At 41.9% G+C, this 26,918-nt stretch overlaps 1 protein-coding gene across 13 annotated transcripts in view; it reads right to left on the bottom strand.

Moving 5' to 3' along the window:
- The window catches only part of LOC111868649 (EGF and laminin G domain-containing protein), a 143,374-nt gene extending 126,474 nt beyond the window's left edge, over positions 1–16,900 (bottom strand). For all 13 annotated transcript variants that reach the window (XM_023859504.2, XM_023859498.2, XM_023859500.2 and 10 more), the window contains exon 1: positions 16,763–16,900. The gene's annotated coding sequence lies outside the window, so the exon portion shown is untranslated. The remainder of the gene's footprint in view (positions 1–16,762) is intronic.
- Positions 16,901–26,918: the final 10,018 nt, after the last annotated feature.

The raw sequence follows: 26,918 nt of genomic DNA, 5'->3' as shown, positions 1-26,918 counted from the left end.
AATAACACACGTAATAAAACGCTTTGAGTTACTCTTTCATATTCCGTAAACAGTTTTTTTTTCCCCAGTTTGAAAATTATAGGCCACAGAACCCCCGACAATAATTTAGAATCGTCCGACGAAGAACATAAATTTGAAGTTCGCGTTGTACTCTCCCGTCTCCTGGTGCTTCCTTCTTAGGTCTAAATATCCGTTTCGACTGCACTGAAGCACCTTTCATATTCGTTCTCTCCTTAAGGAGAGAGGATACGCTTCACACGCAAACCAAAGGTTTAATTGCACATCACTTCTACTTCTGACAAATATAATCAACAGTAGAGACATAACAGTTACTTCGTTAATTATTCGCTGTATTGAGAAGGATTTAAAAGATATTGATCGTAAATACAGTATGCGCCAAAAGTTGCAGTACTGAAACTCGTGCATCTCGAACGCGCATGTGCGTTTGTCGACGGGGCATAGCTCCAGCCGCACGTGTTCCCAGTAGTGAAAAGGAAGTTGTGTTGTGCAGTTGTTTTTGGAAATAGGTCTCTCGACGGAGGAAAAAGTATTCATAGTTGAGCATTATTTCCGCTCATACGGACGTGCTCGCCAGACAACTCGCTTCCTTGGTTTTGAGCGGCCAGATGTTATAGTCCAGAAACCGCTACATAGTACATGTGTGACGGTATAGTGTGCCGTCTCAGCACACGGTATATTAGGCCCATATTTCAATGAGGATGAGGAAGGCAATGCTCTTACCGTCACCCAAGAACGCTACAGGGACATGGTGATCGGACCATTTCTTCAGGATTTGAGAAGGTTCTCTCGTGCAAGGGGCCTTCACATGAAGAGACAGTGGTATCAACAGGACGTCTTTTCATTTCAGTACTGATTATTTTGGCGCATACTGACTTTTATGTCTAACTCCAGCTATTTGGTTGGCAGGTGTTCACGATATTTCCATACTCCGGTGTTGCAGTGAGATCGGGTCGGCGGGCTGCGCCTATTAAAACACCTGTGTTAGAGACTCTTCGTGATTTATTGTGTGTGAACTTAATCTCTTCCGGTTGCTGGAATTATTTATCCTTCGCTAGCTTTTAGACAGAGAGCGTTATTCTGTTTGTCGAGATACCGGTTTTAAGGAGACCACACGTTTTTGAATTTTCGCGATGCCTTCAAAGTGGTGATAGGATATTGTAGAAAACTGCATAATGAGGAGCTTTCTAACTTTTACTCTTCGCCGAGTATAATCAGAATGATCATGTCAAAAAGGATGAGATGGGCAGGGCATGTAGGATGAATGGGAGAAGAGGAATGCATATAGGATTTTGGTTGGAAAGCTAGACGGAAAGAAACCCACCTAATAGCAGGTGGAAGCATAATATTATAATTAATCTTAAGAGATACAGGATGGGGAGGTAGAGTTGAATTGATCTGGCTCAGGATATGGACCAGTGGAAGGCTCTTGTGAACACGGGAATGAACCTTAGTTTTGGGAACTTCTTCAGTAGCTGAGCAACTGGCGGCTTCTCAAGAAGGGCTGAGCTCCACTACAATACAGGCTGCTGTACAAAGCATGCATCACAAGTGAATGCAATGCAGGGCCATTTAAGGAGGGACAAACTAACTCGGCTTCAGAATCGTCTTGCTCAGCAACAGCTTATTAAAATATTCAGACACTGCAGCCACTGCTACTGAAATTTTTGTTAGAAACATGAAACCTCCATGTGACCAGGATATAATCAAGCAGTGTTTTGGAGTAGTTACAGACGTTTAATTTGCAGCTTCCTGTTGCAAGTACTTCGTGTCCTCGCTCCTCGCCGTCTTTGTCGTCAATATGTTAATATTCACAATTCAACGTGTTCGTCTCTTCTTGTTTTATAGCACTGCATGTTTCGGCCTAACTGGTCACCATCAGTTGTATAAGATGTTGGGTTAAAGAAACCTTTTGATGTAAAATGCTCCTAATTTTGTAGGTTATATTTAGATCATCACGCCTTTGTCACTTTAACTGTGTACACGTGTCTGGTATACCTATAACATGCAATGGGTTATACTAACGTTTTATTTACAAGATAGACAGTTTGTGTCACATTCTGTTGTTCTATCTGCAGTTGTGATTTTACTTGCGTTTTCTTTTGATGTGATGGTTTTGTCCTTTTGCGCTTTGTGCGGTTGTGTCTGAGTGTTTCTGTGTAGTTAGCTCTGTTTTACATAGGATGTAAGGCATGTGTGCTGCTAACTGGCGTTCAATTCCTGCAGTGCTCTGAATATTGGGTTGTGTGTCAATGTTTGTGTTATTCATTTGCAAGTTATGTTTGCTGATCTTGTAATATCTGGTATTTCTCCAATGCGTTTAAGTGTTTTCCTTTTCTTTATGTCCTTACAATGGTCACTGTATCTATTATGGTTCCATATTTATGTCCTTTGTTTAATATGTGGTTTTAGTATACTGAATTACTATTATTATTATTATTATTATTATTATTATTATTATTGGAAGCACATTTTGACCAACACAGAATCAATAAACCTAAAATTACAACAACAGATGGAGGAAATACATAGCAAACGACAAAATATGTGTAACATAAAAAACAGAATACTACCTTAGAATAATAAACACCACAAACACGCAATTCACACAATAAGAAGTACAGCAACTAATAAAGGGCTAAAAAAGAATTTACATTATAAACATAAAAAAAGGATAGAAACACTCAGCTTAGAAGCAGAAATTGCAATATGTACTCTGGATATAACGCAACAGTACCACAGACACGCAGTACCAAAAGCCATCATAATAATCACCCAAGAAAATAAGAATATAAATAACATAAATAATGATAACAAAAAAGAACTTAAACTAATACAGACATAAAAGCAAAGTATCAACAAATAAACTTGCCATAGCAAAAGCAGACAAAGAAAAAATAATAGTTATACTTACACAAGAGGTAGGCGAACATAAAGTAAATAACTTCATATAAGATAATAAATTCATAGTAATCCAAAACAATCAAACAAATCACTACCAAAAAACATAGAACAAACACTAAAGCCAAGTAACAACATAATAAGCCGCGTCCGTAGTCTAGGGGTAACGTTCCCACCTCATGACTCAAGGTACGCGGGTTCAAACCCGACGGAAAAATTCAGGGAACAAGTCCTCCGGGAGGGACTTTAAGCCGTGGGTCCCGTGTCGTAGATTTACGGCACGTAAAAGATCCTCATGTCTCTAGGAGACCTCTGAGCAAAATCAGGCAACACATTTCCCGCCCAAGTAGTTTCCAATGCCTCTNTAATAATAATAATAATAATAATAATAATACAAAAACAAACCATATATACAGATATACAAACATGAACCCAACACCCCGAAGACTCCATGCCACAATAAAATTGCTCACATCAAATACACCCATAAGGCCAATAACCAGCTTGTAGGAACGGACCCGCGTGCGTATCATTGGTACGTTAGTGTTCAACTCCGGTAAAAGGTAAGGTAAATTTGTCCCTGTGCTTAACTAAGCACTACGCCATGAAGGTGTACGGGGGAGTGAATGTATATATCCACATTTTCTTTACCTCGGCACTAGCTGGAGGTGAGTGTTTAGCTTCACGCCCCGGCCGCTTCAGCCCCGGGGAAAGAGCCCCCGGTACCCATTGAACAGGAGGTTGGGTGGACCCCAGAGCCGGTCTGGACGACTTGGAGAAGGGAAAATCAGTGACGCTACCGGGACTCGAACTAAGACCCCTCGGTCATCCAGCCAGTAGCTAATTGCTATACCGACTACTCTATCCCGGTTCCATTAAACACCAGCATCAACGAAAATAGACAAAAGGAAATAATACTGTGGCATATTTGTTCAAGGCAAGAACTGTGAAGCCAGCACAAACAGCCTTTGCTAGGAAACGGCTCTGAGTAAAGCCCGTTGGTAGGCAACAGAATCGTAACCGACAACAGTGGAGAAACTGAAAAACTATGTTCTCTAAGCGGTCCGTGTGATAGCTAAATGACGCAACAATAGAAGAACTGTTGGGAGAGGCGTGTTCCATGAGATCCACGCCGAGGATACATAATGAAGGCCAGCTGCCATTATAGTCTAGCGTCTTGAGCCGGCAATGAAGAAACTAGGAGGTTGGTGCGAGATGGCCGCCAGCCTGGGAGTTAGTGTAGTGGAGTGAGTTACTCGCAGTTAGTTAGTTAGTTAGTTAGTTAGTTGAGGACTGCTGCGATTCCGTCCTTGTGAGTTGTTGCTATTAGAAGCTGATAGCTGAGGCACGGGGACAGTTAGGGAACCCAGAAGAAGGGGAACGTCAACCGCTGGAAGCCGTTACCAGAAAGCAGGTTAAGACACAGCAAGCTGAGAAAACTTAAGTTTGTGCTGTAGTGAATTGAGGACTGTGTTAGTGAGCGATAGCAATAGAGTTACTTGTAGTTACGATCTTTAACTGTTGAATAAATCCAGTCACCAACCCTAACCGCGCCTATAGTTACTCCATAAAACCGTGACAATACACATACTAGAAACCGAAACGGAACAAAATTATTTTCAATTTGAACAGAAATATTACAAACAGATGGACTAGCTATGGCTGTTCCAACATCAGCAATATTAGCTGAAGCATATACGCAAAACACGGAACACAAATAAACATACCCAATATTAATACAACACCAAATAAACGAATACTTAAATATATGGATGAAATTCTTTTATTCTATGACAGAAGAAAAACATTGACGAAATGTTGGCTGAATTCAACGAACCACCACCCACTAAAGGATTCACTACAGAAAAGGAATTACACGACTCAATTAACTCTCTCGATCTTTCAATAGACCGCAGGGAAAAGGAGATCGAATTTAAAATACACAGAAAACCCACTCAAACAGTATCATAATAACCAACGACCCCACCATCCACAAGAACATAAAATTTCAAGTATCAGCTACTTAGCAAACAAATTAAACATGTACCCAGTATCTAAGGAAGCAAAAAAAGAAATATTATAAAAATAAACTACATAACAATAAATAAAATGTGAACAAAGTCATAAGTCATTCAGCCCCGCAAAACAAAATACAGACACCGACCCACAAGATCTGAAAGCAAAATGGACCACTTTCACAGACAATGGAAAATGAAGAAAAATCACAATATTATTCAAGAATACACATAAAAATAGCTTTCATGACGCAGAAGATAATACAAAACATAGCGGAACAACATTCACGAACATACAAATATACAACAAAAGTGGCATCTATCAAATGAAATAGACTTCCCACTAAAGCACAGAGACAAACAGAGCATTCTACGCAAGATACAAAGATTATATACAAGCAATTAGAAATAATAATAGTAATTCAGGATACTCGAACCGCATATTAAAAGATTGTAAATATGGAACTATAACAGATACAGTGGACATCGTAAGGACACATACAAAAAGAAAACACTTAAACACACTGGAAAAATACGAGATATACGATATCAGTAAATATAATTTGCAAATGGATAACACAAACATTGACACACATAACCCAATATTCAGAGCACTGCAGGAAATGAACACCATTTGGGAGGGCATACACAGCACTTCCTATATAAAAACAGAGCGAACTACACACAGTGCCAAAAGACAAAACCAACACATCAACAAGATATAACATAAAATATTCCCATTAAAATCCTGTCTTTACTCATGACCAACGGTGTGTAGAATCTGATGATGTACTATTCCCTGATCCACCAAAAAAAAATATGTGAAAGAAATTGACGAATGCTGTTACTGTGATTTCTGAACTTAATTTCATCAGGTCAAACGAAAAGAACCCTCACCAATTTCTGGATTCGAGTGACATGAAATCTGACGTTAAGTATATGGAATTTCGTTGGCGGAGTCGTCGGCAGATGCTTAATCGCGCCAAAAACTTAATTATTTCTGGAAATGAAGGGGAAACCTTTCCCTAAGCTTTGTGATTACTGCTGGATGTGTGACGTTGCGTTTTACATTGACATCGCTGAACATGTGAACAAACGGAATATTAATCTACAGGAAGCGAGTCACATAGTCACATTGTCTGACAAAATGACAGCGTTCCGAAAAAAAAGGTGTGAATTTGCGGGACTGCAACTTCGATCAAACAATCTGACACATTTTCCAATTATAACAACGAAAAATTACACCTTTCCTGAGAAGATCGCGGAAGAAATTTAGCTTCTTGAACAATAATTTAACTCCTGTTTTGAAGATATATGTAAACATGAGGCCACAGTCAAGTGATTTGCAATATTATTTTATGTTAATGTTTAAACTTTTCTAGCTGCATATCAACTGGAAATGCCAGAATTTCAGTAAAATACAGGCCTGAGGAAAACATGTCGGTACGCAATAAAGTCTATTTATATGTTGATAAGTTTTCAGTGTTTAGCGACCATGCACTGCGAATGACAAACTTTTTCGAATGCACGCATGATTGTGAACAGTTATTTTAAAAATGATATAGAAGTGCCAAGAATGAAGTTAAAAACAAGCTCGATTATGAAAGATTTAAAAAGCGGACTCCCAGACGCTACTCCCCATATACATCCAAATTCTGAGGGCTGGTGGCAAAGAAACAACAGCAAGCTTCTCACTAACTTTCTCCCAGCTTTCAAAATAAATTTGCAGGCCATAAAAAATTATATTAATATTTTTCATCGCTTTAATACTCGTAATAACGTTTGTCGCTTAAAGGACAGACGTAAAATTTTGTTTAAAAAATACTTCCATTGTAATCACTTGCCTTGTGCTTAGCGGGGGGGGGGGGTTAAGGGTTTTTAAATTCGATCTCAGGCAAAATAGGTTACTTGTAAGCGCACACAATACCGCCTACTTTTAAGGTTCATTCTTCGAAATTTTGTGCGCTGAATTTATTTATGCTAAGAATGTTGCCGGGCTGTGTACAGGCTACAATGCACCTCGTAGAGCCTCTCTTTGAAATAACGCCTCTAGAGCGACCTTCCGGAGCCCAGGATCCGGGATAGGCCATGGTGTAGCAGTTCAAATCTAACGATAGGTTTAATTGTTTTTATTGTTTTATTTAATAGGAACGAGTGGAACTTCTAAGATTAAAACATTACATTAAAGATTACTAGTAGAGTAACAAGGAAAGGTGACACGTTTTCGCGTTCGCAAACCAAATGTGGGAAGGCCCAGGTCCAACGCTTTCAGTGGTACCCATCTTGTTCCTGTCAAAAATGCCGTTAGTCTGCAAGGAAAAGAATCGCTTGCATTTTGCATTCAATTGGAAGATGTAAAAACCCAAGACCTGCAGTTTGAATAGGCTCAGTCGGAACCCAAAGAGGAAGTACCCCTTTCCCGCTTAGCTGATTTGAGAGGGGGTGCATCTCGAGGACACAGTTTGGAGGTGGGCTCCGTAAGACCTCGCTGTCGTGCTACTGTGTCGCTCCGACATAAATTCAAATTCCTTAACCCCTCAACCTTCTGAACTTCAAAGACGCCGCTTACTGTAGTCAACTTTTGGGACATTCTATAAATTACAATGCCGGAGATAAACTAGAACTGGTAATAATATTAAATAAGTAAACCGTTCGGTGCATGATTTTACAAGTGCTAATAATATTCAAAGCGTGACTGTGTTTATTGCGTATGGTGCATTGAGAAGCAGTGGCTACTGCCTGTGTGTGGCCTATGAAGAGCCGCGACGTAGCCACATGCCTACCTAACACTGAGTTAGCAATCCTGTCAATTTACTGCCTGAAGGTGGATTCCTCCTCTGAACACTACTGGCGCCCAGGCAAACCCTTAAAGGTGGATACTACCTGTACATGACCAGCTGACCATAGTTTCCGACTCCGGAAAACTTCTACATCTCCAAAGCTACGGGATCAAACTCACGGACTGCCACAAACAGAAACAGAGAGAGAAAGGACGGCAACAATGGGCTACGACTCGTAGTCTCGGCGCACCTATAGAAGGCTCGGTGGCCCCAGGGACGTTCTTGGCGCGGTGGCAATCCCTGCTCCTAACCGAAACGCGATCGTACATCCTACAACTTAGTCATCAGCTTCACAGTGACTTGAGCCATTCCGGCTAGTTCAGAGGAAAGAGATGAGTATCTTGTGCGCTGTGAAGACGTTAAGCTTCTATGCAACTGTAACATAAAGCGGTAATGCACAAATATGTTCGCCAGTTATTCGAAGGCGTTAAGCACATCGCTGATGTAAACCCGTTTTATCTCAGCGAGGACATTATCTTCACTTAAATGCAAATACATTCATTCTAGTCTAAACACAATATGCTCCAGGTTTTGTGGGTCTCTGTATCAGCACGCCAGGCTTTGCCAGCAACACTAAAAAAAAAGCTCAAATACCTCGGAACCAAAGTAACAAATCAAAACGGACAAATTAATTAAATTAAGAGCAGATTAAATTCGTGAAACGCTGCCTCCAATTCAATTCAGAATCTGGCAGCTTCGCGCGTTCGATCAAAATAACCTGTTGATTAAAAAGTGTTCACTGAAAATAAGCGTCACGATTTGACTAAAACACCAACGTTTCCGAGATGTTCTCAGTCTCCATTATCAGGGTCGGAGAATGGTCCTCATGATGGCTACTGCGAGTTTCCGAAACGTTGGTTTCTACCGGAACCAGGCCGAGCATATATGACAGGCCGAGAAGATTTTGATGCGTACGAAACTATAATATCTTAAATTAAACCTATACTAGTGAGAAACTTGATCCACGCTGGAGACAAAATCATAACTTCTAGGCATACGGAGAAAAGTTTAGAGAATAATATTTGAACCAAAGAAAGACGATATGACATGGATAGGCCCCGGGGTTTACTCAGCCTCTAACAGAAACGCGTACCAGGAATTAATTAAATGATTTTCCTGGGGAGTGAACTTTGCCGCCATCTTTGAGCCGATTGTCAAGGTAATGTGGGACCCTTAACGTCTCACAACCTTATGGGCCTTCACGGCCTGTTACAGGGATAGCTTTACTTTTACTTTTTACTTTACGGGACATACATAATCCGTACTCCTCACCTGTCAGTTCTACTGGGGTTACACAGAGTCGGACATTGTGTGGCACGCGTGGGGAAATAAAACTTAGAAACCCTCAGAATAGAGAGACCATATGGGAACCCACACGCACTTTGGTACCTATAATTATAATAATAAAGAAATAGTCTACGATGTAAAGTGGTGGATTAGATTCAAATAGCTCAGGAGAGTGTCAAATGGGGTGCTTTTGTGAACAATGACTTAAGGCTCAACAGAAGCAGTTAATCTAGTGAGAGATGGGTAACAATCAATTACTCAAAAGTCTTGTACCATGAAGTTGGTCTGTTAATGGCTATATACAAGCGTCCCACGTATGAGTACGCAGCTAAGACGGAGCTGGAAGCTACAGTCGTGACTCCAAACTAGCAATCCTAGCCCTCGAGCACCCTAAGGACACGCGCCCTTCAGATCGGCATGAAAACGGATGAGCACTGCAGAATTTTAGCTACAAAGGAAGTTCCATTTGTCTAGAATGCCGGTCACTAATGACGTCATCGACTGTAACGAAATATAAACGTCATTCCACGGACATGCCATTAAACAAGAGTTATTCTAGATGGAGTTAAAGACAGTTATGGACTGCTTTCCTTGCGATTTTATAGGTGTATGTAGCACTGATCGGAATTTCTATTCCTTGCGGACTTATATTACGGATATTTTTACTGGGATATTCAGAAAATGTGACTATATGTGTGGGTTGAGCGAATTCGATTCCCGAAAAGGGTATAATCAGACTGGGTCTGGAACGACCCTAAGGGGTACCGATTGAATTTCTCTGGATTTTGTTTTGTTGTTCATTGCACGGCGCCAGCAATGTCTCCAAATGCAGATCATCGCTTCAAACGATACGACTCGTGAACAAAAGCTGAAAAATGTAGTGACAATAAAGAGAAAATGACGAGAATATCAACCGACGTTGCACACACACGGCGAAAAGTGACACGCAAAGTAAGATTATGTCCTGGCCGAAATTCTAACCGAGCCCCTCCCGAAACTGCTCTCTCAGGACAGCAAAGCGGCCGTAGAGTGAATCTGGTCACTCGTCTCCACAGTGTGCTGAAATTCAGAATTTGTGCAAAGTTACCTCCACTCCCCCATACACCTCCATGCGTGGGGTTAAGAACCGGGGGCAGTTTTACATGTCACCTTCCCACTTAGCAACCTACTTCACGTCCCTGTATTTATGAGTGATTATATCCATTCAGCGTCTCCGAGTCGAATTTAAGCACATTACTCAACCAGCCGACCTATACGTAACTATATTAGTAATATGATACCGGAACTACAATTTCCCACAATCACTCAGCAGCTTATTGAGTGCTGCAACCCTTCCGAGCTTTGGTCTCCTCTGTTACAGAGCTTTCCTAAAGCCTTCATGAGAGAAACAGTGAGAATCCTTGGATTAGAGATCAAACCATTCCAAAATCTCTAACATCAATTCACTAACTTCTTATGGGTTCATTTCTTCTAGAAGTTCTTTAAAACCTTAGTAAATAAGCAGTAGAATTCCTTGCATGAGGGATCAAATCGTCGCGAAGCCTCTGCTGTCTTAGAACAACAAAGAAACACAATCTGTCACGCCCCGAATGGAATTCGAGTCCTTCATTCCGATGTTTGAACGTCAGAAATATTCGGCGAGAAGGGAGGAGTTAACTTGTATAACAGGGCCGCGTATAGCTCAAGCGGTTAGTCCCTGGCTTCCCACCGTGGCGACCCGGGTTCGATCCCGGGTCTGGTCAAGTGGGATTTGTGATGGACAAAGTGGCGCTGGGGCAGGTTTTCTCCGAGTACTTCGGTTTCCCCTGCCAATCTTCATTCCACCAACTGCTCCACAATCACACTCACCTATCATTTGGGGCTGGTACAATAGGCCAGTAGTGGCCACAGTACAAGGGACTTAGTCCCACACCACTAGCAATAAAGAAAAAAGGGCAGGTTTGCGCATGCAGCACCTATGCTACCACTCCAGAAGGACGAATTATAGCCTTATTATTATCACAATAAACTGTCTGCTTATTGATTCATTCATTCTCGGTCTAGTTTAGGACGCTATTTAACTTCATACGAGTTAATGGCCACTGTTGGCATGAAATGGAAGGATCTGATATATTTTACGGAAGCACTATTCCAACAGAAAACATAGACTTCGAGGCCGAGATCCAAACAAGGTACCTCCTGAATACGAAGCAGAAGTGCTCACCAGAGCCATGAATCTTCAGACTCTACACATAACACGTACAGTTGACAGAGCATCATCAAACAAATAAAAATACAAACAACGAAAAAAATGGGCACCGTATTCCGGCGTAAAACCAAGCTCGAATTACGTGAGAGTTGTGCAGCAAACGTCACGGTCAAGTAGTTAGGTCCCGGGTTCGATTGTCGACTTGGAGTCCAACTAACCAGTCGAAACAGAGATGTCAGTGCAGAGGGTAATGCGGGGGAAGACCTGCACCTTTCTATATGGTCACAAAGTGAACGTGTGGGGCGACTGTGTCCACTGACACTACAGAAAAGTGATGAGCACTTTCGCATCTTTTCCAATTCAACACTCAGTCATCTTAAATATTCAGTGGGGGTTCGTTGCGCTGACCACACGACACCCTCTATCCGCTAAAGTTGGCACTAACTTCGTCGACAAGCGGCGGTCGCTCGTTCGGTATAGTTCGCTTGCGGACTAAAGTCATGGAGAGTTTTTTATACAGAGAACGCAAATGACAAAGCATTACTGGATAAACCTAGAACAGCAGTCAACAAACCGAGCAAGCTTGTACTCGGAAGGTGCTGTTTTCTAATCTCGACCAGGGCTCCGGATGTCCTGAGACTTTTTGTGGTTTACTTCATTTTCCCACGTAAATGCCAGGATATATCATTTAATTAGGCCACGGCTGCGTCCAACCACATCTTTCCAATTTATTATTCACTCATCATCCTACTATTAGACGCTATAGCAGATAAAAGAAGAGACATCTCGAATGTGCAGTTAATAACAAACAAGGCCGTGCCATAGCTCAGGCGGTTAGTCGCCGGCTCCCCACGGCGGCGACCCGGGTTCGATCCCAGTCAGGCTATGTGCGATTTGTGGTGGCCAAAGTGGCACTGGAGTAGGTTTTCTCAAAGTACTTCGGTTCCCCTGCCAATTCTCATTCCACCGACTGCTACACAACCATCATATCTATCATCCGGGGCTAGTACAATAGGCCAAACAGTGGCCGACGTACCATGTAGACTCAGTCTTAACACACGCCAAAAAATAATAATAAAGATCCTTGCGCTGAGTGAGGTGTGTGCTTCCTTGTACGGTCAATGGTGTGAAACATTACTTCCGACATAGCTTTCTGACGTCGCAGAGACGTAATTTCCGTCGTGTCTGGTACCGCGTACTTGAGAAAATTTCGAAGTATTCCTAAACGTTTCCAGATAGGGGAATATCATTTTACAGTTCCCATGCTATATCTCTGTTTTTAATTATAATACAGACACAACACACAAAACATCCTACTTCAAGAAAAGTCACATTGCTTTATGACGCGCCTTTCTCACGTCTTTGTGTGACCTTCAGTTTCAAGATGGCGTTGGATACTACAGAACCCTTACATGCTGGTAATATGGAAGAATGTTCAAGACCGCCTGAAGTGTCTGGAAAATAATTTGTATGTATAATATCATAGAAATAAGACTGCATTCAATAATAAAACCAAAGGCTATTAAATTTTAGTTTCTAATGTTAAACACTTGTCCCCACTTAAGTAAAGCACAGTATATAGCCTAATTTATGTCCAACGTGGCTCAAGAGGTTAGGTTCTGTGCTACCAGTGCTTAGGTCGCTGGCCAAAATCCCGATGGCTCCAGCGGTAGTCACGAACAAAATGAAGGCAGGTTTTCTCGAATTAGGCTCATCGTTTCATCCATAGCAATCATCGTTTTTCTCGACGTTTGAAATTCGCTTCAATTTACACACAGAATTAAAATAAGAGATTTGCTTATTTTTGGGCAGGCCTACATGGTTCTACTTGAATTTATACCAGACAGGGCTACTCTCATAAGTAGACTGAAGCACGGAGAAGGAAAAGGAAGAAACGATTGAATTTTTTTCCTTAGTGGGGTGGGACTAAGGCCACTTAGTACCTCGGCCAATTCTGGCCTACTGTAACAGCCCCAGATGATATGTGAGGGTGATTGTGGAGCAATTGGTGGAATGAACATTGGCAGAGGAGACCAAAGTACTCGGAGAAAACCTGCACCAGCGCCACTTTGTCCACCACAAATCCGACATGACCATGCCCTGGCTCGAACCTGGGCCAGCGACTAACCTCTTGAGCTATGGCGCGGCCTAAAACGATATAATCTTACTAAAATGACAGAAACAGTCGTCAGAGTAAATTTGACGGGATTAACGAAATCCTGAGAACTGCTCCATGTGTGTCGGATTACTCTCCGAATGTTGTCTGTGACAACAAACTTATTTCCTATTGAAGCTATGAAAATTTCTGTTGACAAAATAACGCTTTCAAATATGTGGAAGAACTGGTTCAGTGTCTGCTGCTCCACCATTCTTGACCCCGGCACAGGATGGAAGTAAGTGGTTTGCTTCACGTCCCTGCCGCTTTATCAGCGGGGATAAAACCCCGTCCCCCACTGGACAGGAGGCTGGGCGGTCTCCAGAGCCGGTATGGACGCTATGGAGAAGAGAAAAACTTCTTGCCTCTGCCACGAATCGAAACCCGACGATCCAGCACGTAGCCTAGTCACTGTTTCGAATGAGCTTTCCGGCTCCAGAAGAAAGCTAAACGTCGATAAACGAAAGGACCGCTCTTCCGGTTCTGATGACCAATCGTCGAATGATAAAGACAGAGTTGAGGAATCTGTCGACCCGAATAATGATGCAACGTGTTCGTACTCTACTGGAAAGTTGTCCGGCATTGTCTCAGGAGAGAATGGTTCATACTGTCATGTGTTAAGGTGATTATGGACGGGATTTTGGATTCGATTGGATACTGGATTTATTGACCACTTATAGGTAGTAACTACAAATAACTAAAATACTATTGCTATTTCTACACTTCATAAAATCACGCCAAGACTTTCCCAGCGAGTCATCATTAGACGTTTCCTGGTAACGGCTTCTAACAATGGCTATTCCTCTGCTTCCAAGCACAAGTCGTCTCTGAACGGCAGCTCCCTTTCAACTGCCTATTCTTGTCAAAGTCACATTGGGACTGACGGTCAGTCAATCAGTCAGTAAGTTTTGGTGTCGAGCCCAATTTATTACTGTTTGACAGTTATGGTCTTGTTACTGTGGAGCGCCCTCTGTCACGAGAGGATGGGTTTGTATTTTGTACATGCTGCTGGTCCTTGCCAGCGCAGTCTTCCCCGGGTCCGAGTCCCTTGGGACTCGCGGCCACATTTTACTGTCTCAGACTTGAGACTTCCATTTCGTCGCCTCCTATGACTAGCAGGGTCACGGTGGAGGTATTCGGCCCCGCCTCCACTTGCTTCAATTGTCCTCATCATAACCCCATTACACGGATCGAGTAAAAATGTTTCCAAGAGTACCTCTACTGTTGCATGCGTATCCGTTGCCGCGGGAACGTGTTTACCGAGCCGTTGCCTAGAAACGGTTCTACACGTTATATATTTAATCCGTACAGGCTGGGCATGCACTGACTACTGTAATGTGAAGAATCAGAATATGTGTGAATTTCTGTATGTAATTATCTTCACAGTTGAAAAGCGTGCCTGAGATTTTCTTTCATTTGATGTTTCCATGTGAATACTATCCATAGTATAAAGACTTTATGTTTTTCATGCTTATTTGAGCAGGACTGGTAATACAAAACACCATTCCAAAATACCTCCATATACATGGGTAACATGGGCAGTTACATATTTTATTAAAACAATTATTTTAAGTCATTTGCTAAACAAAAAGTAAGTAATAAATTTAAACTTCAGTTTCCAATTAAACTGTCCTAACTTTCAGCTGTTACATACATTACATCTCTTGAAATACATTTTACTTTTTATATAAAATGGTATTCCATGTTTACCTTTTTAGTCTAATTTCCTTACTTGGAAACAAAAAGTTCTGGGAAGAACTAATCACCTACTTGATCAGCTAAACATTCTTGGCACTTTCCTTTGATACGACACGGCCGGCATAGAAAATGACGCGTAACAATTTATCTAGTGTTGCGTGTGTATTCGTTGCAGCGAACGTTTTACCGAGCCACTGCTCAGCAACGATAGGGGAATACACACAGAGACTTGTGGGAGGGATATTATATGAAGTTGAGATTGGCTCAGGTACCATGATATACATACAGGTTTCACACAGATTGATTCATCCATTCAAAAGCTAATGTGGGGGGGGGGCACAGACACACAGACAGCATGGAGATCGCATAAGCCTACTTTCATTTTTCTTTTCAAAATAAGGGAAGCAGGCTTACGAGATCACCATGTTGTCTGCGTATCCCCTCCCCTTATAAACTTCTGAATGCTTGAAACAGGACGGTGGATAATGTCCAAAAACACAATAATTTTATTAATATACCATCGTCACAAAATTATGTATATATTTTTAACAACCATCTCGTTAGTCTGCAGCTTTTGCTTAAGTTCTTCTATATATTCATTATTTAACAAAATAAACTATGAAAAAGTAGGTATATGTATCCCTCTATGCAGTGACCTATCTGTACTGCTCACCATTTTTACCAACAACAAAATCTTTGCCCATGACTTAGGTCTAACACATCCGTACTGTGTCAACACTAGGAGTAAATACAGACTCCCAAGTAATGGAGCTCGAAGGTTAGACACAGTAGATAGCAAAGACCGCTATCGAACAGGTTGCTTGGCCAGTTCAAGCAGCCTCCTTCTCAATTCTCCGTCAAATCGGCCCAATGCTTCCTTCATTTGGTCACCCAATAATACTGCAGTAGGCGAGACGCATAACTCGCCCAGTTCCTCATTACTGAAACCTTCAGTCCCTACAGACTTCATCTTTCATACGTCTAAACGTTACCACGACTCTTTCTTTTTCTTTTCATACACTTGTAAGTAGATATATGGGGGATGATAACACAAATTTATAACGTTAGATATGTATCTAAAATCAGAGCCAGTATCCACTTCCATTTGCAGTGAAAGAAAATAGATCACATATTATTTTACGAGGCTATATCAATAGCTTATTTACCGTCGAGTGATATGGCAGGATCACACTGAAAATAATGGAGAGGAAGAGGTCATGGCCTAACTCGAGGCATACTCCTGCATTCGTCTTGATGGAACATGGAAGACCGTTTAAATGTTCCTGAAAAGTTGGTATCCTCACCAAGATCTGAACTGCGTACGTCCCAGACACAAGTCAGAGGCAATGAGGCCTTAACGAATATCAAAATTAAGACTGTGGTTTTATTTGTAATGGGCATCAACACTAATGAGATATGTGGAATTTAAGAAGAAACGTGTCTGGTAATTAAGCGCACAACACTCCACTCTAATTAATCTCAGTGCAAAGTTTGTGGTAAACATTAATAAAGCGATATGCGTAACGAAACAAACTGAAATACATCTGCTTTCTCCACCATCAGTGATGTCCATCCTTCCTGCAGCACTGCCAGACCACTATGGACTATAATTTCGATTGAGTTCCCGTTAAGGTCAGCAAATTACTCCAATGAGACTTACCAAGAATGACTTCAGCACCACTTTGAGGAGACCCGTACAATCCCTATCAACTCGACCTTCATGCAACCACAACCTTCCACCACGGAGCCTGCAGAGCAACTGGCGCTGGTGAGACGAATTCACAGAACAAAACACTCGCGCATAGCACAGGAGGCACAGGACAACAGATGGGTACTGAATGATTCTGTCACTCACCCCGAAGTCCCTCCCCCCCGTTCCAAGTGACGAATTAAGACAAGTGCTGTGATGTTTGGAGAAGAAATAACAATGGAAAACATTGCATAATGATCAGCTTCACTGTTTGTGCTTTTCGCCAAGGATGATTCAACCACAAACAGGGTAGCATGTGAGCCAGAGTGAAAAAAAATAAATGCATACAAAGTTTCAGCAAAATGTGAATGCGAAGAAACTAGCTAAAAGTTCTAGGCGTAGATAGAGGACAATATTCACAGGGACGATAATTGCCCGTAAAGATAAAGAATTGCAATGAACTGATTCAGGATAGGAACTAACAGCTGGATTTTGTGAAAGAGGAAATGAAACTTCAGTATCAAGGAAATTACTAACTAGCTGAAGAGGTGCAAATGCTTAATTTCGACCCTGTAGTTAGTCACTTATTCAGTCTGTGAAGCAATGTGTGTCAGTCAGCCAGCCAATTATTCGTCTATGAGGCAGTCATTTAATAGGTCAGACAATTGTTTATTTGTACGATCGATTGCCTGTCAGTTATTTAGCCAATATGTTTATTAATTACTCAATCCGTTAGTCAGTTATTGAGTCCATCGCCGAGTCAGTTGTTTAGTCGAAGGAAACGTTCTAGACCCTATTACTGAATACACGAAGCGTGCCCCATTAAATGATTCGTTGTGAAATATGGCTTCGTTTTCGACACACGTAAGAGGAAGTGCGCCCAACTTTTTCAGAGAACCAGCGTGGTTATTTTTAAATCGACTGATAAACATATTCTCTGACAAGAGAACCGGTGCCAGTATCGGACTAATGCATGTTATTTGAGGTAGTATTTTCAGTACCGAGCGGTCTAAGGCATGTACTATCTTCGGTCGCTTGGAAACCGGGATCGTGGGTTCGAATCCCACTCAGGGCATGGATGTTTAGTTTGTATGTGTGCGTTTTTCTGTGTTTGTGTACAGGTAGAGTCCTTGCGACTAGCTGATCACCCTCCCAAGGAGACCTACCGTATGTGTAAGATCTAGAAAAACCGAAGTGAATGGAGAAATTCATGGAGATAGGACTAGGCCCACTGGGGCTGTAGTGCCAAGGAAAAAAAAAAGCAGTACCGAAGTAACCTCTTCGGTGAGCTATAGCCATAGCTCAAGCGGTTAGTCGCCGGCTTCCTAAAGCGGCGGCCCGGGTTCGATCCCGGTTCAGGTCATATGGGATTTATGGTGGAATAAGTGGCACTGGGGCAGGCTTTGAGTACTTCGGTTCCCCTGCCAATTCGCATTCCACCGATTGCTCCACAATCATCATCTATCATCTGGGGCTGGTAGAACAGGCCAAACAGTGGCCGCAGTACCAAGTGGACTCAGTCTCACCCCATGAGAAAAATTAAAAAAAAAAAATCTTCGGTTTTATCCATTTCTAATTTGTACGCTGTACAATCTATCTATGGCTCCACAGCCCTTTGTTGGACCTTGGCTGCTCTTTTAGTTTCTAAAGCCTATAAGCAGTCGGTAGGACTCCTTGGAACGTGGATCAGTCCGTGGCAAGGCCGCTACCTACACAAAGGACAACAGAAACGCAGAATAAACGCACACAGACATCCATGCCTTGAGTGGGATTCGAACCCACGATCCTAGCGTTCGAGAGAGCGAAGAAAGTTCATGCCTTAGACCGTGCGGCCATTGTGATCGGCATTATACATTCACCAACTCCTACATCATGGATCACCGTTAATAATCTCGAAAATCCAGAGATTTTTCAAGCAATCAAATAGGAAAGACGTGAGAAACCTAGCTCATCAGTATGCTGTAAAAAATAATGTGATAATTCCAGCTGGGTCGTGTGACAAACAGCATGCTTCTTGTGACCGGCTGTCGTCATTCCTTAAACGGGAGAACACAATGTCCATTCGCACTCCGCTGGCTACAATTGCAGGCAGAGCAACTATTTTCACTAGGCAGTGTTGAGATCTCTAAGCCAGTTTAAGTAAAGTATAACAAGTACAAATTTCAGTGCCAAGACATTTATAATGTGAACCAATTAGAATCTTAGCAAGGAAAGGTGTGAAGTAGGTTGGAGCAGTGATATCCTCAAAAAAGAGGTTCTATGGCCACCATGGCCATGGCCGTAAGTGTACGTGGGAATTCTATTCCGCCATTCTTTGTATTTCCAAGAAAGAACCTTCGCGGTTATTCTGTTGCAAATGGATCAGAAGACAGTGCTAGATCTGCAAATAAGTCAGGATTGATGATAAGCGACGATTTTCTATTGTTCATGAAGCATTTCAGAGAGTATACTACGGTTAAGAAATATCAACCTGTATTACTTCTACTGGGCAGTCATCACCCACGTGTTTCCTTAAGAGTACTTCGCCTTTTAAGGAAACTAGAGCGGTATTACTCGTACTGTTTTTCCTACCTCACACCACTCACAAATTACAACCCTTAGGTAGGTCCTTTCATGTACATTTCAGAAAGTGCGTGAATAGCAAGTACGACTCACGGTTAAGAAGCCATCTTGGAATAACTATGACAATATATGACATGCCATCCATAGTGAACAAGTCGTTGTCAAATGCACTCACACCAAAGAACATCAAGTATGGATTTCTGGTAACGGCAATATGGACGTTTAATACAAACATATTTACTGATGAGGATTTCTTGCCTTCTACTGTGACTGGTAGTCCATTTCAAGGTAACAAAAACTTTGAAAATTCTGGACCCTCAAATTGTCACACCTGCAACTCGAATTTAGATATCTTCAAGAAATGTTGGTAAAGTTATTTAAGGCCGCGCCATAGGTCAAAGCGTTAGTCGCTGGCTTCCCACCGCGGCGGCCCAGGTTCGATCCCGGGGTCTGGTCAAGTGGAATTTGTGGTGGACGAAGTGGCTCTGGGGCGGGTTTTCTCCAAGTATTTCGGTTTCTCTTGCCAATCCTCATTCCACAAATTTTCCATCACCATAATCACCCGGGGCAGGCTACAATAGGCCAATCAGTGGCCGCCGTGCCGAGTGGACCCAGTTGGACTCCACCCCCAACTAAGCGAATTAAAAAAAAAGTATTTAACGTAAGAGACAAAGGCAACACAATGATTAAAAAGTTTCAGTTCTTTTTAGTCTCCTAGGGAAAGACAATTTCAGTAAATTTCCAACATTTCAAAGTTTTCTTTCTTAAAATTAGTTGATCCTTGATAAAAATATGACATAAAAATGATATTAGACATTTTCTTAGCTAGAAGAAACAATTTGTATATTGGTATGTAGCCGAAACAGAACAGCGTAATATCTTCATACTGAAATACAAGTAAGTAAGTAAGTAAGTAAGCTGCCATGAAATTTGTTAGTGCCGAGGTTAAGAATGGTGGAGCTATACCTCCACATCTTCATGTCCTGATGCTTAATTACTCAAGCCCATGGATAACTTTGCCGGTCACGGTAGCCGAGCGGTCTAAGGCATGCACTGTCTTCGCTCGCTCGGAAGCCGGGATCGTGGGTTCGAATCCCACTCAGGGCATGGATGTTTGTGTGCGTTTTTCTGTGTTTGTCTACAGGTAGAGGCCTTGCGACGAGCTGATCACTCGCCCAAGGAGTCCTACCGTATGTGTAAGATCTAGTAAACCGAAGTGAAACGGAGAGTTTCATGGAGGTAGGCGTAGGCCAAAATTGGGGCTGTAGCGCCACAAGAAAAAAATGGATAACTTTGCCTTTGCCGTCTAATTTTTCCAGCAAATTCGTGCATGTTGGAGTTTTCCTGTGACGACACATTTCGATCAGAATTTAAAAGGCATTACTAACCGACTTCTGATTCCATAAAAGTTAAACGCACACACAACTTTCAGGCTGAGCAGTAGCGTTTTATGCCATTTGCTACAGTGTCGCTGCGTGAAGCCGGGTCTTCATTACCTGTGGCCAAATAAGGTCCAAATGCCAAAACAAGAGGAGCGAACGCTGAATCACACCTAAAACCCAAACTAACAAATATGATATCGAACGCTGAAGAACTCTGTTTAGTATAACAGACACATGCATACTTTCAAACATTCATACTGGCTTTTTATTTGTATGTTATTGCTATTTTTCTTGTCATATTTTATCAGATTTACTTCTGAATTCCAAATATTTTTAAAAATATTTTAGCGTATCGCCATTTCTTCTTTTCTGAAGGCTGTGCTTGTGTTTGATCTCACTTTCCTCCCCGTGGCTCGGTTTTCAAGTTGTTTACTCTCCAACTGCTCCAGCTGCTTCATCCTTAAGGTCGCTCCTCCCGAGCGGCTTCCTGATAAAGTGCCAGTCGCACCACATGTATCATCATCATCCTGCTTTCCTGATCAATGAGGACAAAAATTCCGAGAATGGCCAGTGTTCATACATCTCCGACTCTTATTTTGTTGTAAGTGGTTTTATCTTTCGTTCCGGAGGGTTCGACCCCACCACAATGTCCTGACACTCATTTTTCGCATCCTGACGGAAGATTCGGCTATTCTCTTTGCGATCTCCAGCCCTAGGGTCTATCTGAAGATCCTGCCAGATGTTCTCTCCTTCGGGTATGGATTGCTGAATAGATTTATTGACTACTTGCATGCCGTAACTACAAATAACTATAACATTATCGCTCATTTCCTCACTGTATAAATCACTATACGCTAAAGGGGCCCATACACGTACGAGTCTGACTCGCGAGTCCGGCTCGGCGAGCTTCACTCGGGAGCGGGGCTCGGATTAATTTAACCACACACGCATGAGCTGCCTGCCAGCTGTGCCACCCACACACGGACGAGTTTAGCTCGTTGGAACCCGAGCCGAGTCGGACTCGCAAACCAGACTCGTACGTGTATGGGCCCCTTAAATCTTTTCCAGCCTGCAGTGTCATTTGTCGTTACTTGGTAACAGCTCTCAACAACTGAAATTCTTCATCTTCTGTGCACACGTCATTACTGTTCGTTGAGTATCCCACAACTTAACTGTCAACTTAATTATAGCACCATCCCTTCTCAGCCTTGCAGAACTCAACTGACTTATTCAAGTCAAAGTCAAAATCGAAGCTCATGTACGGAGATATAAAAGGCTTAAACTTGGCGGCGGTCAAGCAAACGACCGTTCAGGTGACTAGACTGCCATTGTATTAGAAGCTACTAAAGATACTGCATAATCTGCTGTACTGAGCCTAGATTGACAGAGGCCTTGTATATATTGTATATACGAATAGTAATAAGAGGCAAAATGTAAATAATTGTACATACTGACAATGGACTTAATACTAATGACTATGACAAATGACAGACCCGACCTTTCGTCAGAGAGGGCGCCCCATATGGACAGGACAGTAACTTTCAAACAAGAATGATTATCTGGTCCTGAGACCCGGACGGGCTCGACCCCAAGACAGGCAGACTGACTGACCGACCGTCAGTCGCGATGTGACTCTGACTCTGAGACTGCCAGGAACCGAGATAACTCAGCCGGTGCTACGGCCTAGAGGGCCATGATTCGATTCCCAGCAGGGGCAAAGGATTTTTCTCTTCTCTACAGCGTCACAATCGGCTCTGATGCCCACCCAGCCTTCTATCCAGCCGGTAGTAAAGACTCTTTCACCAGGGGGTAAAGCAGTTAGAGCGTGAAGCTGGCCGCTTTCCTCCATCTAGTACCGAGGTCCGCTTCCCGACACACTTTCATGGCGTGATGCTTAAAATTAAGCACAGGGACATGTTTACTAAGCACAGCCTAACAATTCCGGCGCGTTAGTTTAGCTCTCTTACCGCTTTTAGTGATTTCTGAAATTGAGATGATACGCCATAAAAATCAATTTTAATTGCCTCGAAAACCGTATGACTGGGCATAAAATGTATGTCCCAATTTTCTCTATAGCTTTCTTTTAAACATGTTTTGCTCTGACTAATACTTAGTGAGTTACGCCCGAGATGTAGAAGCCGGGATAGCGTAGTCGGTATAGCGACTGGCTACGGGCTGGACGACTGAGGGGTCGGAATTCGAGTCCGGGTAAGGTCATGAATTTTCTCCACATATTCCACACCGGCTCTTGGGCCTACTCAGCCTCCTATCCCCGTAGATAAAGCGGCAGGGGATAGAAGCTGACCACTTACCTCCGGCTAGTGCCGAGGTCAAGAAAATGCGGGTCTATCCATCCACTCCCCCATACGCCTTCATGGCGTAGTGCTTAATTAGTTAAGTACAGGGATAACTTTACCTTTATCTTTTACCCACGAGATGAGCATTGAAACACTCTAACAAGGTTTTCATTCATAGAAACCATTACTGATGGCCAATTGTAACGAAAAGTGGAAGATGTTGATACATTTCAGTAAATGGCTCCTGTATCATATGTAATGAGAATCCGTGAAGCGGTTCTCAAGTTCTTACATGCAGATAGAGTGAAGCTATTTGGCGCATTTTTGCAACTCTTTTGTTGCGAATGCCCAGGTCAATTGCTAAGCAGATTAGACAAGAGACAACGTAACTAAAACAAACACTGACAGTGCAACTTTTATCATTTAACGGTTGTCAGCTTCATTCATCACGTTCCCTTCTTATCTTGAATATAGATTACAAAATTATGTTTCCTCTTATTTTGTGTTATTAGCAACAAATATATAAAATGGCCTCACAATGGGGATATCAATTATCTGTTCACATGTCTAATCTGTGAAACTACTCAATGGATATCGATGGAAATTAGTATTCGAGACATAAACTAAAACGCATCGGGGAGTGACTTGACTACAACATTAAACGGTAGTGTGACAGATGAATTGGAAAGGAACTGGCAGAAAGTGGTAATGGCCTATCAAGATACTACCCCAAATTTGCCTAGAGGGACTGAGGGAAACAATATAAAAACTCAGGATAGCTGATGGCCCTGCTGAGATTCAAATCAAGCAACTCCTGAACACAAGTCTTTATACTGTAGTGGTTAGACATGAGGCAAATTTACATTACTTTTACTTACTTTAGTTAGCTGTAGTGGATGTAATACGTTTTCTACGTTTATCATTAGGTAGCAGCACAGTCCAGCTTAATGACAATGTAGGTATCAAACGTGCATGCACAATTTCAGAGGCTGGTTTCAGTAGTCAAAATTGTGACTGTGCTTGAGGTGTATACTACCGAAGAGCAACATTCTGTTGTGCGTTTTTCATGGGCAAAAGGATTCAATGAAAAGGATATTCATAAAGAAATGTATCCTGTTTATGGTAGGAAATGTTTTCCCCGTAAAGCAATTCACAACTGGTTCAAGAAATTCACTCAAGGACGATTGAAAATCACAGATGATGCCTCCAGGTCGCCCTGTTGAGACTGAAACAGAAGCAACCAGGCAGTGGATGGAAAAATTGATTTTATCTGATAGAAGGATAATAACAGACAGTGCAGCAACTGCCCTAGACTGTTTCCATGGTTTAGCATACAGCATAATGCATGATCGTTTGAGGTTTTGGAAAGTGTGCATATGATGGGTGTTCAGAGGACCGAAGGATCAAGAAAAAATGAACCAAATGGGGCGGTCCTTGCAACACATTTTAAGGTATGCAGATGAAGGAGAAGATATGCTTAACAGGATTGTTGTTAAGGACAAATCATTGGTGCATCACTACCAACCCAAATCAAAGTGTGCTTCAATGCAACGGAAACAAACGTCCCTGTTCACCTTCAACCAGAAAGTTTAAGGTTAACCCATCAGCTTGGAAAACTATACTTACTGTGTTTTGGGATTCTCAGGGAGTATTGTTAGATCATTTTCAGAAGCAAGGTGAAAATGTGAATTCTGAAGCCTCATGATGCAATGTGTAGAAAACATCCAGGCCAACTGGCAGGACAACGCCAGACCCCATAAAGCCCAAGCAACCCAGGAGAGAATTCAAGAACTACAGTGGGAACTTCTTGAACATCCACCTCACAGCTCGAACTTAGCTCCTAGTAATTCCCATTTGTGTGGTTTGCTAAAAACACGCCCTGATGGCATATGTTTCGCTGATGACGAAGATGTTGAAATGGAGGTGCGGAAGTGGCTGAGACAACAGTCAAAAGACTTCAATGCTGCAGGTTTTGATGCAATAGTAAAGCGATGTGACAAGTGTATCAATGTTGGTGGAGGATATGTCGAGAAATATTTTTCCCTGTTTCGAATATCACACGTGTTACATTTTATATCCATTTGTGGTCTATTTATTTTACATGTTTTCAGACTTCGGGCTTTCATAGTCATTCTGTTGATGCTGTAGGTCTTTATACCATGTGAATGAGGGAAGCACTGCTGATATTTTGGAGGTATATGCTGCCTCCGTCTTCAGATTCAAAGTGAATAGGGTGGGTGAGTTTCTGTGTATGTATAGGCCTTTGTGTCAAAAGGACTGTTTCATAGCTTATACAGCTTTCCCTGCCCACTAAACTTCTCAGCCTGGATGGGGCACAAGCCCCCACCTCCCACCCCCCATGGTTCTTCCAAAACAACAAAACAGAAACCTACATATACACGTAAATTCACCCACCTTATACACTTTGACCATGAAGATGGAGGAAAATACTAAGACAGTACCTTGATCAGGCCATGAAAACTTTCTTCCAAATCCTTTTCAATCCATCAATCATCCTACCCTACAATTCAATATAGTCGAGACACTGACAGCATGGTAAAACATTCTGGGGGGGACAAAATAAAAAAAGGCATATGGGAGACAGTGGTAACACTCCAGTCTCTAGAACTAGAAGCTGGTGAATGGTCAGCTCCACACTCCTGCTGCCTTGTACTGTGGGAAAGAACCCCTTGTACCCATTGTGTTAGAGACTGAATAAGCATTGGAATGAGGCTGAACATGGCGAAGAGATTTACTCTTCCACTGACAGGAACAGAACTCCAGTCATTTAGTCACAGATCAGCTAAATAACCAACTCTCTGCTAGTAGAATAAAAAATATCACGAAGTTGCATTCAGACAAGATATTGAGCTAACAGTTATCCAAGTGGTCCCTTGATAAATGAGTTTCCCCACCAAAATTCTGAACACATGTTGGTTCTGAACCTGAGCTGGGCTATATATTGCCATGGTGACACTGCATGATAGTCACTCCCATGGAGGATATAATAATTATATTATAATGCCTGTGTAATTAGTAGCTGCATGTTTCTAATCATAACAATGTTAATGTAAACTTCCTACTGCAATTCAGTCTTTCTGTGAAATCACTGGAAAGATTACAAGCTAATACTTGTAAGATTTGAGGCTTTCACGGCGGTGACTATGAAGAAAGCAGTCTTCTGGGAGGTTAACACCATATATACACAGTGCCAAATCCCAGAAGACTGCTTTCTTCAAGCTAATACTTGTTGCACAGAGTTTAACATTCAGGTACAGATTAAAGCTGGAGAGCTTAATCTAAGGATTAGCCTGCTAACATATCCCACATTTACAAGGATTTCTTTCAGCTTTAGTAAATTTACTGATTCCAGGCATTTAGTGAATATGCAACATAAATGGATTCTAACATCCTTCCATACATTAGTTACAGAACATGTGATGAAGTGGTAACCTTCTCTCATGGAGGAAGCTGGCAGAAGGAAAGCATAAGGTGACAGTAAAGGTGACAGAGAACACTCAGTTGTAACCAGGCATTTATTCAATAAGTAAGTTGTTGACTAATTATTAGGAATGATGTTCACACAATGCTATACAAATACATGTAGCAATTAAATTGGACAAAGAATTACAGCCTGGACCCACTTCATTCCCTCATTAACAGTTCCTTTCTCCTAATTTTGTACACCTAAGCCAAATTAAGTGTGACTTAATTAATAAATTTCTTTATCAGAGTTCCATCCAAGTAAGTTTATTCACTTTCTTAAATCAACTATTAATTTCCTTACATTTTCTTTCCTAGGCAGTGCATGTTACTAATCTGAAGACACCAATTTCATCAAATTATTTAACTGAAATAATAACTTCAATAATTTGGGGCATATTA

Source organism: Cryptotermes secundus, unplaced genomic scaffold (assembly GCF_002891405.2).
Source record: "Cryptotermes secundus unplaced genomic scaffold, Csec_1.0 scaffold696, whole genome shotgun sequence".
NCBI lineage: Eukaryota > Metazoa > Arthropoda > Insecta > Blattodea > Kalotermitidae > Cryptotermes > Cryptotermes secundus.
Note: the sequence above shows the minus strand (reverse complement) of the source record. Positions and strands in the feature narration are given on the sequence as shown.